The 14,035-nt window shown below is 60.1% G+C and overlaps 1 protein-coding gene across 1 annotated transcript in view; it reads right to left on the reverse strand.

The window, feature by feature from the left end:
* The window catches only part of LOC113405066 (genetic suppressor element 1-like), a 49,893-nt gene extending 36,588 nt beyond the window's left edge, over nt 1–13,305 (reverse strand). Inside the window, exon 1 of the mRNA XM_026663806.1 lies at nt 13,208–13,305. The gene's annotated coding sequence lies outside the window, so the exon portion shown is untranslated. The remainder of the gene's footprint in view (nt 1–13,207) is intronic.
* Nucleotides 13,306–14,035: the final 730 nt, after the last annotated feature.

Raw genomic sequence — 14,035 nt, forward strand, 5'->3', positions numbered from 1 at the left:
TTGGGGATGGGGGAAACGAAGGGGCGAGTGGCGGAGGAATCCTACCAATGGCGGTGTGGAGAGGCGTTATTAGCTGCCGAGCCCTATTAATTATTCCTGAGTCTCTTCGGGGAGCGTCAGGGAGAGAAAGGCTGCCCATGACAAAGGAGGCGGCCGATACGGATTTGACACCCTCTGAGGTCTATCTTGTCAGCGCAAGGCCAACAACAATTAGCACCTAATCCCCTCTGAGCTGGGAAGCCATTACTCACCACGCGCTAGCGTTAACAATCAATACCGCCACAATGAGCCGGGCAATTAATGAAGCTAAAGTCTTACTTCAGAACCTTAATTCTCGCTGTGTGGCTTTAAACGGGAGGGTTTGTGATCGTTATAATTAACTGGTGCTATTCAGCCAGGAGTTAGTCAATGAAACTAATCTGGATTGGAGATGACAAGAGGCACAGTGTGATGGTGTCACCTTTGTTGTCTGACCTCCTGCTTTCCGCTCAGTGATAGCAGATTAGCAGGCGAGGCTGACAGGCAAATGTAATTAACAGCTGAGACCCTGCAGAAGAAGAAAAAAAACAGAGATCTGAACCAGTGAAGCCCACAATCGGCTGAGGAGCTTTGGGGATTTCTTTGTGCCTCCCTTCCTCCCTCTTTGCTGCGCCTCCCTTTCGGAATAAATTTACTCCTTGATTAGGCAAGAAAAGGTGCAGATTTCTGTCCAGCCAAGAAAGGCGTCGGGGACCCTGCATCCCAGACACTGCAAAGGTCCGAGTTATGAATGACTCATCCGGCAAAGCAACCTCGCAGGCCATCCACAGTGTCTCTCCCCTCTCCTCCCCTCCCCTCTAGCAAAGCCATCCACAGCTGGGAGGCATTCGCATTAAAGGCCAAACTAGTCACCATCTGCTGGCAAAGAATGTGGCGCACTGAAGACACACTCTTTTTCCAGCTTCTTACTCCTGTCCGGTGCATAGAGCAAGGGACTGGGAATCAGGACGCCTGGGTTCATGCCCAGCTCGGTCGCCAGTCCCTGGCGCCACCTTGGGCAAGTCTTTAGCTTTCCCATGCTTCGGTTGAACTATGAGTAGAATAGACCACTAGAGGTCTGGTCGGCACCCAGGTCTGAGCACTTGGTTAGCCTAGCCTGAGTGTGAGCAGCCCCCCTGCAAAGCCCCACCCGAGTTACGGCGTCCTCATCGGTGCCACGCTCACCTGCGTGTGTCGCTAGGGCTTCTGGGGGCGCATCGCTGAGCCGCTCAATGATCCTTTCCCAGTGAGCTGGGGGAGAACTCATCTCGCTGGCTGGGCACACGGGGGAAGGCACTGGAGGGCTGTGAGCACTCGAGAGTGAGTTAGCCGGTGTCCTCTCTGCAAAGCGGGCGGGTTACCTGCCTGAGTGAAAGCAGCACCTGGGCGCTAGCCTATACCCCCAGCCAGGCCAGCTAGCCAAACCCCCAATCCCAGCCGAGGGGGGTGGGTTGGGGTAACACTCGGGGCTAACTCTGCAGTGAAGGGATGGCTTCGGGGGGTATCAGCTCCTAATGCAGCAGGGCTGACATCTGACAGGCTCAGAACCCAGCAGGGCTGACCCAGCTCTCCTGGAAAGGCAAAGTTCTCGACGCTTTGCTCTGGCCGGGCCTCTCCACCCGTACTGATGTTTGCCCGGCTTGGCCATGCATGAGGACCGTAGCGCTTTGGGGGCCCTGCTGTGTGCCGTGCCGGCTGCATCCTTGTGCCCCACGATCCTCACAAGGATGGAGACGCTGCAGGGGTCCTTGGGAACCTGCAGTCTAAAGGCGAGGGATCGCTGGGCCGACGTGGGGGTCGGCTTGCCCTGCCCCGTGGGAAGCCGTAGCGAGTTTGAACCCAGGGAGCACAAGGGGGCTGGGCAGGCAAAGCCTTATGGGGCACACTGGGATGACACTACCGTACCCCACATCTAACCAGCCGGAGTTACTCCGCGGGCCGTTCCTTCCAGCTCAGACACACAGCAGCGCATGCGCTTGAGGATACGCCCCGCAGCCTCCCCGTTAAAAAATAGCCCTTCCCTTGAAATCCTTCCCCAGGACTAGATCGACGGGGCCTGCTCCTGCCAATTCGCAGCACGCGCCATGCTTCTTCAGCAAGCAGCCGTGGGTTCCAGGGAGGCGCGGGTACTCAGCACCTGCCAGGGTCTCAGCACCTGGCAGGGTCAGGCCCTAAAATGTGGCAGAAACAGCAACGGGCCAGCAGGAACCCAGCAGCATTTCACTGGGGCTGGGAGCGGCTGGAAACCAGCCCGGCCCGATGAGCACACTGGGCCAGATTCTGGCCGCAGCGACGCCCTGTAAAAGCAGCACAAGCCCACAGCGGCCAGCGCAGCCCCTCTGGGTTCACAGCAGAGAGACTGAGATTGGAACCAGGCCCTCTCTTCAGCCAGTTCCATTTTGGTGAGCCTCCAGGAACCCGGCTCTGTACCCAGCCTCCCTGCGCACGGATCCCTGGACAGCTTAACTCTCGTAGAACGGGGCTGAGCCGGCAACGCAGCGAGGATGGACCTGGCAGTCTCTATCCCGGAGAACAGCAGCACCGGGGGGGGGGGGGGCGGCTCTGCACAGCCCAGGCCCTGGGGCTCAGATATTATCTTGATCATCTGGGTTACAGTAACACCGAGAGGTTCCGGCTGAGATCCGGCCCCTGCTGCGCCAGGTACTGCCCAAACACTGCCCATCCACCTTACAATCTAAGCAGAGGGGAGGGCAAACAGAGGGAAATGGCTCGCCCAGGTGACCTGACAGGTCACCAGAACCCAGGGCTCCTGAGTCGCAGGCCAACGTCCAACCCGCTAGATCAGTGTAGCTGTCTGTCATGTACAAACATCGAGAGCAAAGGGCCCTGGCTGCTCTGACATGGCCCTTGAGTTCACACGACAGACCCTTCCTTCCTGGAGGTTAATATCCCTTTAACAGATTCACGCAACACCAACAAGGGGGGGAAAAATGACTTTGAACTCTGCGCTGCATCTCCAAGCTCCCGGAACTCAATTAACATCCATTTGATATCAATAACCATGTTAAGCAGCTCCCTGTTTCTGGATGCGGCTGGCTCCCGGCGTGGCTGCTCACACACACAAGCCTTTCCCACAGCTGCTGAGCCTGCCTGGCCTCTTCCTTTGAGATGAGAGAGAAAGAAATTGCAAGAGAAACCATGTCGCTTTAATCCCCACCGGGCACGGCGCCCCTGGTTAGCTCTTGTTTTCCCCTTAAAGTCGTGTTTCAGCTTGAGCCGAGCCATTGACTAGGAGACACAAAATCCTACTCAAAAGGCTCCGGCAGCTTTTCCAGCGGAGGGGGGGGGGGCGGTTTGCTAGACCTGGCATACAGAGCTCTTTGTACTGGGGGGCGGCTTCCGGGGAAACTTGATGAGTGAATTTGATGATCACGAAAGAGAAACGAACAGCATTGGGTAGAGCCGTGTGGCTGGAGTGCAAGAGACTCGCTCTCCCAATGCACCTCAGCCCTGCCCTGCAGCTCTCAAGCTTTCCCCTGAGAAGACAATGACCACGGCTCAGAATCAGGAGGTGAATAAACATCTGTTAGGGGCCAGGGATGCCGGAACTAGGGTGGGGGGAGGAGGAGGCCATGGCCCTCCCACTTTTTACCAACCATAAGGCTGAGTGAGGGGGGGGGGGGGGGGGGACAAGCGAGGGGGGGGGGGGGGGGGGGCGTGGGGGAGGGGTTGGGGCAAGGGGGGGGGGCCTCGGGGAGAGGGGGCGGTGTGAGGGTGGGGCCTCGGAGGAATGGGTGGCGTGGGGGCGGGACCTCAGGGAGAAGGGGCGGCACAGTAGGCGGGGCCACAGTTCGGGCCCTGGTGTCCACCCCCACACTTTTAGGGATCTTCCGCCACTCCTGTTAAGGATTGAGCCTCTCGAATTCATTTCTCCAGTGATCTAACCGACATCTGAACCTAGCTCTCCAGAGATGAGAGATCAGTGCACCAACCTACCGCAGCCTCTAGCATTACAGGAGAGAAACACACCAATTTGCGTCCACTTGTCAAAGGCCCACTGGCGCTCAGTGCTCTTTTTACCCACAGCTTTTCCTAATGCCACATTCCTGTTCTACACAATCCCCTTCCTCTCCCCGCCAAAGCCTCCCGAGCTAGATAATCTCATATATTATACATCTAGGAGATGATCCATCTCACAAACCCAGGCAGGCGGGGAAATCTGAAGACGGGGAAGGATTCTGCAATCAAATTATACAGTAGTTAAATCTAAATCAACAGAGAAAATGTGTGGCTTTTTATTATGAACCAAATTTGCTGGAGCAGATCTCTGTATATCGCTGCAAAGGAAAATGTCTGCATTGGTGAGGATGACTGGCGTGCGAGAGAAAAATTTAAGCATCAGGAAATCAATGTCAGAACCCACTAATGTCGCTTTTGATGGCTAAGCAGCGAGACGTGGCTGAGGAGAATGAGACAGAGGAGGAAAATGGGGCGGCAGAATCTATAGCATTTTACAAATTGATTCTCCACCTTGTGTGGGGGTGGGGGGATGCGGGGGTTGCTGACCCACAGACCAGCGCCCATTATGCCAGGTAGGATCCACGTGTGATTCATGTTCTCTTCCAGAAGGCTGGGCAATTTCCACCGTAATTATTAATGAATCCTCTGCCGTGGTGATCCTCCACATTTCAGAGGCCAATCAGCCGCTTGATGTAATCCTGCCACCCCACTCCGGGCCCCCTCTCGCTCTGAGTTCGGGGGAGCGTCCCTTGGGAGATTTGCCTCTTGGCGCTGGCCGGCCAGTGGAAAATGTTACGGTGCATCAAGCAGAGAAACGGCCGGGCATAGAGATCTCCCCTGTCACCAGCAGCCCACAGCTCCCTCCCTTCCCCCGTCGCAAGACACAGCCCCGAGCAGCCAGATTGAAGCTTGTCTCCATTTTTCACTCCCTTCCCTGTGAGAAATTCTGCTGGCAGCGCAAATGATGCGCAATTACTGAACTTCCCCCCCCACCAATAAAACAGATGGGCTGCCAAACAGGCGCTGTGCCGCCGAAGGAGGGGGCCTGGCGATTGACACACGCCATCCACGCGCTGCTGAGCGCTGGCATGTTGCTCTTTAAAGGGGCCTGGCCAAGGCAGAGGAGCCCCGAACATGCTCCCCAACGAGCCGGGATTGCCGTGCGGTGCAACGGGTCAGCCCTTGGGCTCTGCCCATGCCCGTCTCCTCTCCAGACTAGGGCTGGCCCTGGCAGCACACGGCCCAGAGGCATCTGGCACAAATGGAAGGGCAGCAACCAGCGCTACGCTCTAGCTCCATAACCTGCCTACGCTCATCCCAGATGAGCAGGCCAGGGACCTGGCTTCTCTGGTTCAGCTGCCCTGCGCACAGGCACTCCTGTGGCACCACCACAGTGCTAACGGTATTAGCAGATGGGACAGCTGAAGCGACTTCATGCTGCTGTGCCGGGGAGAGTCACAGAGCTCTAGTGGCTAGCGGTGATCCTGGTCCACAGCACAGCCACTCCCACAGGGGCCGGAGCTAACCCAGCAGGGGCCAACCTCTGTATGAAGGAGAGGGAGCTGGCTGGGGTGCAGGGGACAGCGGGGTCCCAAGGAAGAAAATGGTTGGGCTTGGAGAAGACTGCTGAGCCAATGGCTGTGCAGGGACCTTTCTGAACTGCAGTGAAAGCAGCCAGGAGGCAGGGCAGCCCGTGGCCACAGGAGCAGCTTGAATCATAGAATCTCAGGGCTGGAAGGGACCTCAGGAGGTCATCTAGTCCAACCCCCTGCTCAAAGCAGGACCAACCCCAGACAGATTTTTACCCCAGTTCCCTAAATGGCCCCCTCAAGGATTGAACTCACAACCCTGGGTTTAGCAGGCCAATGCTCAAACCACTGAGCTACCCCTGAGCTTGCTTTGCTTTCTTCCTGATGTCCCTCCTTGGGCTCCAGGGCCCTGCAGCACTCCCAAGCTGGCTTCCCCGGGACAAGGCTCTCTGCAGCTCGGAGACGCTCCCTAAGGCCAACCCCTGCCGGCTGGCGCTGCGGGTGCTGGCTGCGCTCAAAGGGTGGGAGTCCATTTAGAGAGGGCGGAGCTGGCTGAGGCCACCAGCAAACTTCAAGCGACAGCTCTGTCCCGCTAGCCCTGCCCATTAGCGCTGCGGGGAGATTCCGACTGGCAGGAGGCAGCTTGTTTGAAACCACTTCCCACCCCCCGGCGCTGAAAGTTGGAAGATCCCGAGGCTCCCATCTTGCTTGGAAGAGTTGATGAGAAAATGGCCGAGAGGGAGAAATCCCAATGAGAAAAGAGGGCGAAATATGGCCCAGAGCAGGAGAGAGGGAATCTGATGGAGGAATGACCCCAACCTGCGTCCAGCGTACCCCTTGGGGCCAGCCGGGCACTGTGTGCATGTCCTGCTGCTCCCTGCTGGATGGGACAAGCCCTGCTGGGTGTGTGCGAGGGTGTGAGCGCCGTTTAACGCACCCCACGCTGGCTGCCCTTTAGCTAGAGGGTCACATTTTGCTTGTTGCCAGGTCTCCCTTTTAAGGCACACGGGTTTGAATGACAAAGTCCTTTAAATCCTCTGAGCTCCCCTGGCCACAGCAGCTTCCCGCCCAGATTAGAGGCTTTCAATGGAAACGCGGGTCAGATTTCCAGGCGCTTGTCATGCAATCCACACTTCCCCGAGCGGTGCCACAGGGCGGCCACAGCCTCTGCGGGTGCCATTGCTGGGGGTACGAGGGCGAGACATGCTGAGGTGATACCTTGTCCGCACTGTGCCAGCCCAACCCCGCCTGGCCAAATGACCTAGCAAGATGCAGGCCAGGCTCACGCGCATTGGGAGTATCCAAGAACAGCTGTCCCGGGTGGCATCCTCTAGCACCCCCACTCCCCCCGAACATGTGACGTAAGGAACGTGTGCCCACCAACGGTGCTTCCTGCACCCTCGTCTCTAGGGCTCCTGCCCAAAGAGTGAATTCCAAGCCTGCCTAGCCACACACGGCGGGATAACGCATAGCCAGCCGCAAGGGCCTGCGAAAGGAATGACCTCGCTGGAATGACGGAGTGACCGCCCGGGACGGCTCTGCCTCGGGGGATCAGGAACGGGATTCAGCTGGGCACCTCCACGATGCCCCTCTCCCGGAATCGCACGTCCTGGCCTGGGCACGCTGGCGGGCGGGTGTGAAAGGAAAGGAAGCTGCACCGCGTGCCCCATTGCAGCCACAGCAGAGAGGCCAGCATGCAGGGGAGTGCTGCAGAACCCTGCTGGCAAGGCAGAGAGCGGGGGCACCCGTGCTGCAGGGAGCTAAAGGTCTTTGCTTCCCCCAGACTGTGGTCCCAAACCTGGCACTGTTACATGAATGAGAATCTGGAGCATGGGGCCGGGAAGTCCTGCCACTCCCTGCTACCCCCCAGCCCTCCACTCTTCCTCTAATTCCGACCTGCGCTTCCTCCCGCCGGCGCCCGCGCGTTGCCTTTGGCCGGGCTCCTGTTAAATAGCCCATGAAAGAGAAATCCATTTCTCCAGGCCGGCACCCAGCAGTCGCCGGCTTCGTTATTAGCAGGGCAGTTTGGCTGGTGAGCAAACGCACGGAGGAGCCTTAGGCAAAATAAAACTTCACTGAAGCATGGCAGCCGAGGTGGGGGCAAGGCCGGCGTCTCTCAATCACGTTCTCTCAGGGGACAGCAAATGAGATGGCCTGTGGATCACTCCATCTGAACCGAGTGTTTAAACTGCCCCCTCCAGACACGATGCCGAGGAAAGACATTAGCCCGGGAAGCAGCGGGGAGAGCAGGCAGTTGTCTAGCAAAAAACACGAGGGAGCTTGCCACGGCGGAGAGGAGTGAGACCGGGCCGCAGACCACGGCTTCGAAGGTGGTTAGAAAACCCAGGGCCAGGGGCGCGGTGCCGGGTCAGCTCTACGGAAAGGTCGGCAGGCAACTGGGCAATATGGGCTGCCACCCCATGCCAGGGCTCAGCTGGCACTGCAAAGAACTGGAGCAGCCGGAACCGCCAGGGAGAATCAAACCAGTGGCTCCGGGTTATCAGAATGAGACAAGGAAAACCGTGGCCGTGTAACTGGCCTGCAGTGATGGTGAGAGCATGTGTGCGTGCACGCCAGGCTCCCCCCGCCTCTGCCCCCAGTTGCTGTGACTGCGGCAGAGCCCACAAGCGGGTACGGGGTGGCTAGATCTCCCCTGACCCTGCCCACGTGCCCAGCGTGGGCAGCTGCGCACTCAGATCTGGGCCGACACAGACTGTTCTAGCAGCCGTGGGGGTCTGAGGCTCCCCCCATGCCCGCCACCTGCCAACACTGCCCCTACTGCAGCACTGTGCCTCCGACACGTCCCCCACAACCCTCCATTGGCTTCCATCCTGCCCCCTACTGCTGCCCCCCTCCCTGCGGCTGCCTCAGGTCCTTGGAGAGACTCTGCCCCAGCACCTCCCAATTCCCCGGCTTGGCCTGGCCGCTCCTGCCCTCCAGCCTCCCTGGGCAGCCGGCTCCAGCAGCATCAGGGGACCAACCATCCCCGTTCACAGCGCTGGCAGGGCGGCTCCAATGGGCTGTGGCACATTTCCCAGGCCACAGTCCCCCGCAGGGATCGGCGCCAGCACAGACCCACGAGCCGGCTGAAGTCCCACCGCGCAGGCAGAGCTCTGTCTGCAGGCACGGTGCTGGGCACCGCAGAGAAGAGGGGGCAGCACAGGGAGGGGACAGTCTAAGGCCTGGCTGGGGGCCCGCTAAGGGCTCTCGCTAAAGGACTGAGAGGTCTGCCAGTGGGCACAGCAGCAGTCAGTGCGTGGGGCAGCAGGAGGTCTCCCTAGTCCGTGCTGCCCAGGGTACTCCAAAATGCCACTACCTGCCTCTGCAGGGTCCTTCGCCTGCCAGCCCCGATTCTAGGCCATGGCTAAGCCCACCAATAAGCCCGGCCTCTCCAGCTCCCTGGGAAGCAGCCACCCATGGCCAGGCCACCCAGAGCGATCAGAGCCAGGGCAGGTCGCTCGGGGCGTTTGGCCTCCCGTGCAGGGGGTGCAGTCCGATGCAGACAGGCGGCTTTCCCCCGTACCCTCCCCGTCCCTGAGTTCCAAGCCGCTCGGTGCATGGAATGCGCGGGGAAGCCAGCACTAGATTTGCACCCGGGGGCCATGGACGGGCTGCCCCAGACGGGCCTGGGGTTTGGTGCCACCTGGACCTGGGACACACAAGGCATCATTGAGCTTTATTTCCAGGATCCTGACCCTGTCCCGTAGGGAGGGACCTGGCCCCAGCACCCCAACCCCAGCTACAGCAACTGCTCCCCCTTGGGACTCGCCCCCCGCCCCGTGCCCTACAACCAATCCAGACTCCCTACAGCCACAAGGGGCAGCGCGTTCCCCAGGTGATCCCGTACCCACCATCCACAGCAGGAGCATGGCTCTCAGGTGCCAGCTCCCCAGGCCTCTCGCACACAGATTGGCCACAGGTGCAGACCAGGGCAGTAGTGGGCCAGTGCAACCCCCCAGCATTTGCATGTGTAAAGTGGGGACCGGTATCTACAGACGCACCTTGCGGGAGGGAGAGACAAGCAGATGCACCTGCAAATTGGGGAGCTCTTGGTAAGTTTGGCCTGCGGCTCCGTCCTATGGAGACCGACACTTTTTCAAAGCTGTTCCTCAGAGTCCCACAACCGCTCCTCACTAGCCAGAGCGCCCGGCTCCCTGTCCTGCCCTTGCGGGTCAGTGCTGATCCCATCTAGGGTGGAGATGGATGGCAGGAGAGAGATCACTTGATCATTGCCTGTTAGGTTCACTCCCTCTGGGGCACCTGGCATTGGCCACTGTCGGTAGACAGGATACTGGGCTAGATGGACCTTTGGTCTGACCCGGTACGGCCTCTCTTATGTTCTTAACCCCGAGCATCCGTGCCTGAGTTTTGTGCGTGTTGCCCCCCCCGCTGTCCCCCTCAGCTGAGGATTAGCCAAAGGGATACAAGGAGCAGGACTGGGGTAGGGAGTTAGCAGTGGGCAAGTCTGCTCTGGGCATGCAGCATCCGGGCTATGGAGGCCCGGCCCAAAGAGACAGGGGAAGAAATGCAGCCCTTTGGGGAGTCCCGGGTTGATTCTGTAGAGGGGACCAATGGACGGTTCGTGCTAATTCTACCCATCACCAGCAAGAGAAAAACATCCGCTGAGGATTTAAGGACGGTGAGATGGAAACGGCTCTGCTCCTGCCGCAGATCCGCTCCTCACTAGCCAGAGCGCCTGGCTTCCTGTCCTGCCCTTGCGGGTCAGTGCTGATCCCATGCCAGGCGCTTGGCACACAGGGATGTGGTCCCGGAGTCGACGGGCCTGCAATCTAGGCAGGCCCCAGGCAAACGCAGCAGAGGGAGCAGGGGAGGAGGGCAGGGGAGGCGGAGTGCTTCTCGGAGGAGGGCTGGAGGGGAGGGCAGAGGCATGGGGAAGTGCCCCACAATCCACTCACACCCGGGGGGGTCACTGATCTCATTCTCCACAGTGGACTCCCAAAGTCTGGGGACAGTCGCAGTGAATGTTACAAGGGTCTCTCCTGGGTCCCCACCCCTGGAGCTGCACTGAAGCTGCCTGGGACCCCCAGACAGGCCAGGCCCAACCCCCTGGGTCCAAACACTCGCTGGTCAATCCGACCTGGCTCTGAAACCTGCAGCTGGGCCCCCTCAAGAATGGGCTGCACCTATGGCCGGACCCCAACGGGCCAACCGGAAGCAGCTTCTGACCCAATGTAAGGCCCGTGGGTACTGTATGGAACATGCGGAGGAAGGCACAGCTCTATACCAGCCAGCCAGGGTGTGGCTGCCTAGCGGGGTACGGGGTGAGCCCCAGCCCTTGCCCAGAACTCCTGCCAGCGCGTCGCAGCGAGGGAACAGCCCCGAGGGCCGTGGGAGCCTGTCCTGCCAACCACAGCCAGTCAGCGCCTGCTTAGCACCACCACTGGGAGGCTCAGCACCGCCCCCTGAGAGCGCCCGGGCGGCTCCTTCAGCGACAATTCAATGAGGTCAGGAAAAAAGCCAGCCGCTGCCAGCTCCTCCGCCCTGCCGAGCGAGAGGCGCCTGCCAGACAGTTGATGTGACAGGTTTAGGGCTGGCAGGATTTATGGAACGCTTGGGCTGCGGGAGAAACAGGCTGGCACAGAGACAAGCAAACAGGCCCCAGCCTCAGCCACCTTGGGCTGGGCTGGCGCGAGAGGCAGGCCCCAGGGCCCAGGAAGGGACGGCGGCAGAGGGACAGGGCGGCGGCTGGGGCTTGGCCGACATGGACAAGTTAGCTCGGCGTCGCTGTCGGGAAGGAGTGCAGAAAAGCTGCCACCCCCCAGGGGCAGAGCTGTGCTGGCCACGCCCCAGTGCAGAGCCGGGAGCCTGGCACAAAAGCCCATTTGCTGGTCTAGCTTATTGCGTTCAGGCAGGTAGGTTAAGCTCTGGCCAGTCTAAGCTGCATTTCCAGGGGGGCAAAGCTCTGCCAGCCAAGCCTTCAGTGCCGGCCTCCCACAGTCCTTGAACAGCTTCCTGGCCTGACTACAGCCGTCAAACCCAGCCTGCGGGGTCGGTGCAGGGAGCGGGCAGGCCGGACCCAGCCAGGCCAGGCGCAGCGCTGCTCCCCAGGTAGCGCTTGCACGGCTTGCCAGGGGCCCCCGTTCCACCCCCCAGGTGCTGGGCACTGCGCCGTGGCTAGGGAAAGCCGCACGGGGGCCCAGGCCTCATGTGTTCCCCGTGGCACAGCCAGAAGAGAGGGGGCGGGCGGCAAGGCCGGGGACAGCAGGAGGGGAGGGCTTTGGTTTACGCTGGCTGCTCTATCTGAGCTGAGCTTCCCGCGGAGCAGTCGTGTGTGTGTGACGAGCGAGCAGTAACAGCCGCCACGGCTCTCCCTGCACCTTGTCCTCACAGCTGGGATCGGAGCACCTCCAGCCCGCGCCCCAGGGCACAGAGCCCCCAGCGCACAGAGCTGGGCTCCGCAGCTGGATCTGGGTTAATATCGGGAAGGGGGTTTAAGTGGGGAGTGGGGACAGGTAACAGGGTATCAGAGCGGGCCTTGGATTGGCTTTGAATGATGGGGACATGCCCAGAGGCTAGGGTGACGGGCAGTAACGCCTTTCTCTACAACTGCATTGCTGGCCTTGCAGGATCTGGGGATCCCTTTGCTCAGAGCATTGTGCCCTTGCCCTGCCGTAGCCCTGAGGGGCGAGGGAGCACAGGGCCCCCTGTCCCAAAGACACAGAGACAGACACTGTGCTCAGACACAGGGCCTGATCCTGCAGCCTGCTGGGCTCCCGCTCCAAGGCAGTCACCCCACTGATCCGCACAGGCGTTGCCAAGCAGCCCATCCACACCTATCTCACATAAAACCATGGTCCTGAGTCCCTGAGCGATCACAGCAGTGGGGCTGTTAACCCCGGCGTCCTGCCCGGTCTCCGGTAAGTAACACTCTGCCCATCCAGTATCCCCCTTCAGCTTCAGCGAGACAAACACTTCTTCCCTCCTTGCCCCAAACGACTGCACAGAGCATTGCTGTGTGCTGTTCCAGCTGCAGCAACCCACCCCCGAGGCGGCTGCATCTCAGCACTGGGTAGGTGATTCCTGCACAAACAGTTGCCAACCCACACCCCAGAGGCAGCTGCATCTCAGCACTGGGTGGGCAACCCTGTATAAAAAACTGCTGCATTTCATCCTAGAGGTGACTGCATGGGGGTGGGGGAATCCTTGTGCAACAGCAGCTGTGTTCCGCCCCAGAGGTGGCTGCATTTCAGTACCAGGTAAGTGACCCTTATATAAACAGCTGTTACATTCCACCCCAGAGAAGGCTGCATTTCAGCACAGGGTGACATGATCCCTGTATATCCCTTAACCTAGCCTCACTGGGGGGCACTGGGAGTCTTGATTCAGGTTTGTAAAGCACTTTGTGATCCGGGGGGTGAAAGGTGCTCGAGAAGAGCAGAGTAACGCCATCACCGCACGCCATGTTCAATGCCCTCCCAAAGCAGGTGCTGTGCATGGTGCTGGACGGGAAAATCCCTGTCTGACCCCCACCATCAATCACTCGGCTTCGTCCTGAAGCCTGGGGCTCCTTGAAGGGAGCTGCTGTGAGTGCCTGGGGTCAGCTCCGGCCCTAGGCGAGTATCTCAGAGCGGGGCTGGGCGAGGGGTATGTCTCAGGCACTCCCTCCCCGCCACCCCCCGACGTCATTTCAAGGGCCCCTCTCCCGGCTCCACTCTTACCTCTGGGTTCCTCTGCCTGTTTGGCCAGTTTGCGCAGGGCGGCAGCGAAGCTGGAGGAAGGCGCTGACTGGACTGACAAGGAGGTGTTGGCCGCTGGGCTGCCATTGGGCACAAGGGAGCCATTGAGAGGAGAAGGGGTCAGGGGGCTGACGGTGGCCGTGGTCCGGGTCGCGGTGGAGAGCATTCCTAGTGAAGGTGACTTTGGCTCATGGCTCATGCCTGAAACAAGGAAAAGAACAATCCAGATCACCGGGAGAGAAGGCGCCCGAGTCACCCGAGAGTCGCTACTGCATGCAGGGACAGAGGCCAGGGCAGACGACAGCACTCGGCTCCTGGCACGGACAGAGGCAGCCCAGCAGCCATCCACCCCCGGCACCCACGCAGGGCTTTCCAGCCGCAGATCTCAAAGCGCTCTGCAAAGGCAGCACCCCCATTTACCGAGGGGGAGACGAGGGACAGGACTGCCCTAAAGTTGCCCCCAGTTGAAGCCAAGTCTCCCAGCTCCCTGGTCACCAGTCACAGCTGCCCGATGCCCAGCAAGGCCAGCCCCGGGTGGTAGTGGGGGAACGGGTGCGTCTCTTAAGGGAGCTGCCCAGGCCCGCGCCCAGCAGGGCTGGGAGTCTCCTCTGCTTGCACCCCCAAACTTGGATCAGCCTAAGGGGGCAACCACGTACAATCACCATAGCTCACCATCCACCCAGGCCAGCCACCTCCCTGGTCTCTCTGGGTGCCACATGGAGCTCCCATTCCGGCATCTGAGCGTCTCCCACTTGAGGTACCCTCCCAACGCTCCCCTCCAGAGGGGCACGCTGCCCCCATCTGACAGAG

Source organism: Terrapene carolina, unplaced genomic scaffold, assembly GCF_002925995.2.
Source record: "Terrapene carolina triunguis isolate 2854851 unplaced genomic scaffold, T_m_triunguis-2.0 Scaffold33911, whole genome shotgun sequence".
In the NCBI taxonomy this organism is placed as follows: domain Eukaryota; kingdom Metazoa; phylum Chordata; order Testudines; family Emydidae; genus Terrapene; species Terrapene triunguis.